This window comes from Rhinolophus ferrumequinum, chromosome X (assembly GCF_004115265.2).
Source record: "Rhinolophus ferrumequinum isolate MPI-CBG mRhiFer1 chromosome X, mRhiFer1_v1.p, whole genome shotgun sequence".
In the NCBI taxonomy this organism is placed as follows: Eukaryota; Metazoa; Chordata; class Mammalia; order Chiroptera; family Rhinolophidae; genus Rhinolophus; species Rhinolophus ferrumequinum.
This window is the reverse complement of record NC_046284.1, coordinates 75,218,426-75,223,479: the sequence shown is the minus strand read 5'-3', so window position 1 is coordinate 75,223,479 and position 5,054 is coordinate 75,218,426. Positions and strand designations below refer to the sequence as shown.

At 40.8% G+C, this 5,054-nt stretch overlaps 1 pseudogene; it reads left to right on the top strand.

Annotated features, from left to right (window-relative positions):
* Nucleotides 1-1,890: 1,890 nt before the first annotated feature.
* Nucleotides 1,891-4,726, top strand: LOC117014394 (pleckstrin homology domain-containing family A member 5-like; annotated as a pseudogene).
* The last annotated feature ends 328 nt before the right edge of the window (nucleotides 4,727-5,054 follow it).

The window sequence follows — 5,054 nt, the reverse complement described above, 5'->3', positions numbered from 1 at the left end:
TCCTCTCTACATCTTTATTTTATTTTTCCTCAACTTTGTATTTTGAAAAATTTCATCAAAAAGTTGAAAGAATAGCACAACAAACACCTATGGGAGTATGTATTTGTGTGTGTGTGTGTGTGTGTGTGTATGTGTGTATGCAGTCAATCCTCATTATTTGCAGATGCCATATTGTCGAATTTGCCTATTCACTAAAATTTATTTGTAACACCCAAATCAATATTTGTGGAGCTTTCACGATCTTTGGCAGATGTGCACGAAGCTACTAAAATGTTGTCAGCTGATGTACAGGTTCCTAGCTGAGGTTTCAGCTCTCACACACGGATGACCAGAGGTTGGAAATATTATGGGGCAGTGCAGTGTAGTGTAAAAAGCTCTGGCTTTGGGGCCAGTTGGACTGGATTTGAATCCCAACTTCGGCACATGTTAGTGGAATGGCCTCAGGCAAGTGATTTAACATTCCGAACTTTTTTTTTTTAGAAAATGAAAGAATATAGAATCTACCAGGATGAGTTGTTTTTAAGATTTAAAATTATAATCTATGTGAGATATGAATATATTACCCTGGGAACAAGGGTTCAATATTCACTAGTTCAGTGTTCATGGCAAATTTTATAGGACGTAATAAGAATTGACTGTATATATATTTTCCGGAATATTTGAGAGTACACTGCAGACATGACCCTTCACCTCTAAATACTTACTTCAGCTTGTATCACCTAAAACTAAGGGAATTTTCCTACATCAGGACAACACAATTGTCAGCCTTGGAACATTTATTAAATTCTATTTTATAAGAAACGCTATATCAAATTTCATTAATTGTCCATATTGTCTTTTCTATTTTTATGTATTTATTTTTTACAGAACACAGTAACTTTATTTAAAACAGAAAATTTTGACAAATGTTAATTGGAACTTAGAAGAAAAAAAAGGGGGGATTAATTACGGCATTCCTGTGCGGTGATACCTGGCAAAAGAATGCTTCTTTCCCTACCTGGGTCTGCCTCTCGTGCATTAGTTTATTATTAAAACAACTTGATTCTGCTAATTAAATGTCAGAAAACTTGGAGGGGGTTATATTTACTAGCTTTGTTGTCTTGGTGAAAAAACTTCTTTGAATTCCGTCTCTAAAAACAAGGTCTTGATGATCAAACCTTATTTGCCAAATACGGGAGAATTAGTGTTTTTACAAACTGGCTAGTTTGAGTATGAGTGGCGTCTGCCAAGCTGGTGTTTCCAACCGGTTAAGGAACTGAGAGATCTCTCCCCGGATAAGTATTATAAAAAACAAAAAACGCACACTACTTCAGGGAACAGTCCAGCAGAGACAGTTTCGGGGAAGAATTTCGCTTCTAAATCTCCCCAAATAAATAGTTACTTCGACACAATTGAAAACAACATTTCTTATATGGAGAACGTTATCCACTTATACATGGCTCTTGATTTTAACAATTCTGATTTGAGTTACTGAAATCTTTGTTGGAGCACATGGTGAAACATCTGGCTGGCCGCCCAGAGGTTGTGGAGGATCGTGTAGGGCACACATGCGTGTGGGGGCACGCCGGGCCGGGAGGCACCCTTCAGCCTACCTTCACTCCCTTTGCTCCCTTCTCCCACAGGACAGTAGGAGAAGGCGGCGGCAGCAGCAGATTCTTCTTCATCAATGGGGAGGCAAAGAGCACCACCTGACTGCACCCTGTCACCAGCGAGGTCATGGTCACCAGGTACCACTGGTGGCAGAGCACAGATTTGCCTACTGACTGGGAAGAAGCATACACTTTTGAAGGTGCAAGATACTATATAAAGCATAATGAAAGGAAAGTGACCTGTAAACATTCAGTAACAGGACAGCCATAACAGGACAATTCTATTTTTGTAGTGAATGAACAGATTATTCCCACTATGACATCTGAAGAAAAGAAGGAACAACCTATAAGTATGATAAATGAAGCTTCTAACTATAACATGAGTTCAGATTATGCAGTGCATCCAATGAACCCTGCAGGCAGAACTTTATAGGCTTCAAAAAATGTTCATAATTTTGGAAATAGATCAAATTCAGTTAAAAGGAATCCTAATGCACCTGTGGCCAGAGGAGGTTGGCTTTAAAAACAGGACAGTACTGGCATGAAGCTATGGAAGAAATGCTGGTTCGTGCTTTCTGACCTTTGTCTCTTTTATTATAGAGATGACAAATAAGAGGGTATCTTGGGAAGTATACTATTTCCTAGTTTTCAAATAGCTATGTTTACCTCTGAGGATCACATTAATTGCAAATATTTAAAAAAATTTTTCATTGGGGAATATTGGGGAACAGTGTGCCCCTCCAGGACCCATAAACTCCAAGTCATCGTCCTTCAATCCAGTTGTGGAGGGTGCAGCTCAGCTCCAAGTCCAGTTGCTTTCCTTAATCTTAGTTGCAGGGGATACAGCCCACCATCCCATGTGGGAATCGAACAGGCAACCTTGTCACCAAGAGCTCATGCTCCAATCAATTGAGCCATCCGGACATTCCTCTGGCAGCTCAGCAGCAGCTCGTTGTCTTCAATCTAGTTGTGGAAGGCACAGCTCACTGGCCCATGTGGGAATTGAACTGGCAACCCTGTTGCTAAGAGCTCACACTCTAACCAACTGACCCATCGGGCTGCCCTGCAAATATGCTTTTAAGGCAGCCCATCCAAACATGTGGACCTATTATTTCTGTACTGATACAGGAAAGGAGATGGAGTTGTGGATAAAAGCCATGTTGGATGTTGCCCTGGTACAGATAGAACCTGTAAAAACAGTGGGCAAGATTACATCTGAAAATGCATCAGCTAAAGAAATCAATAACTTTCCCAACCACAGATTGCTAATTAAACCTGAGGTCCAAAATAACGAGAAAAACAAGGAAATAAGCAAAAACGAAGAAAAAAAAGGCATTTGAAGCTGAAAAACATGGCTTGAAGGATAGTCAAGATAGATACTTAACAAAAATTAATAGTGTAATGTTGAAATCTCCACCATCTGAATATGAGAGTGGGTCATCATGCCCAGCTCAGACTGGACAATATAGGCCAGTCAATGTGAATAGTTCAGAGAACAAAACAGTCAATGTTAGCCTGGCAGATCTTAGAGGTGGAAATCACCCAAATACAGAGCTGTTACATACAGAGGCTGATCAAGTCATACAGAGAACCAATTCGATGCAACAGTTGGAACAGTGGATTAAAATACAGGAGAGGGGTCATGAGGAAGAAACCAGGGGAGTAATTTCTCACCAAATATTGTCAGGAAATGGGCCAAGCCACAGAGCCCAGATTATGGCCCGCTATCCTGAAGGTTATAGAACACTCCCAAGAAACAGCAAGGCCAACCGTGAAAGTATCTGCAGTGTAATCCTTTCTATTCATGATAAAACAGTAGGACCTGGAGCAGAAGAAAAATGAAGATTAATGAGAGATACCACAATGTGGCAGCTCTATGAATGGCAGCAGCATCAGTTTTATAATAAGCAGAGTACCCTCCCTCATCACAGTATATTGACCAGTCCTAAAATCACGGTTAATATTTCTGAACAAACAATGTATTCTATTCTCATATCACCTTCCCATGGGTCAGTAGCTGCTTATCAGGGATACTCTTTTCAGTAAACTTACAGATTATAATTGTCTTTATCAATTCAGAGAGGAGATATGATGATAAACCACAGGCACAAGACCATCCATCACCCCAAGCATATCTGTGTGCTTGACAGGAGGTCAGTGCCAGCTGGCCTAGCTTTACAGTTAGTCTCCAGAGTCTGCAGGGCAAAATGGAACACAAGATGAATGCAGAGGAACATTATAAAAATACATACCTGAAGAAGTATGCATTGATGCCATATTAAGCCATCTATGTGAACAAGATAAAGTGGTACATGCTCTGTAAGAGAAACTTCAGCAACTCCACAAGGAGAAATACAAGCTTGAGCAAGCTTTGCTGTCAGCCAGCCAAGAGATAGAAATAAATGCAGCAGCCTGTGGTATTACAGAGGGATGACTTACAAAGTGGACTGCTTGGTACATGTTGAGAACTCTTTCGAGCAACTGATGAACTGGAAGGAGCATGGAGAGAATATGATATGTTAGAATATGATGTAACTGTTACCAAGAACGAGATGGAAGAGCAGCTAGAACTTCTCTTGGTGAAGTTCAGACTGAATCACCAAGAATTCAGTGTGAACAGATTCAGAAAGAACTTTGGAGAATTCCAGATGTCATGGAAGGACTGAGTAAACACAAATAGCAAAGAGGCACTATGATATGGTAGTATCAAAGCCTTCCTTAACAGTTAAGCATAAAAATGAGGAAGAGGAAGTAGTCACACCTTGTCCTTCACTTCCTCAGTCCATGGCTTTACAGAGCAGCCTCCCATAAACCCCCCTCTGCTCAGTGATAGCAGATCCTTGTTCTGTTATAGCAGGGGCCCAGTCCATCTCCCTGAAGAAAAGAAGATTCATCAAGTTCAAGAATATACAAGAAATGGAACTCACTGTGATCCAGATTATAGACTCTACAAGAGTGACCCAAGGTGAACAACTGTGGCAGAAGTTGATGAATCTAATGGAGAAGAAAAACCAGAACCTGTTTCAGAAATAGAAACTTCAGTTAAAAGTTCCTACTTTCCTGTTGAACTAGTCCCGCTGAAACCCGCTGAAACCCAGGGTCCTTACAGTTTGATTAAATTTAGCTTTAAATCCTAGTTTTAGAAATCATATCCCTCTCTCTCTATATATATACCCCTCAGCGACCTAGCCTTTCCCTTGATTATCAGCAACCCCTAAGGCAGCAGACAGTAGCTCCGACCTGACTAATGGTCACATGGTCTGGACCTCTGGTAGGCTAAAGATAACATCTTGACCTAAGTTGTCTTTCAGTTCCTGAGCCCTAAGGTGGAAAAAACCCTGGCAACTTTCCCATGAGAGCAGACAGAGAGATGCTGGAGAAGACCTCAGAACTGTCCTCAAGACCCGAAGAAATGATTCATTACCCTTACTTCACCTCCAACCAATCAGCTCCCTCCACGATTCT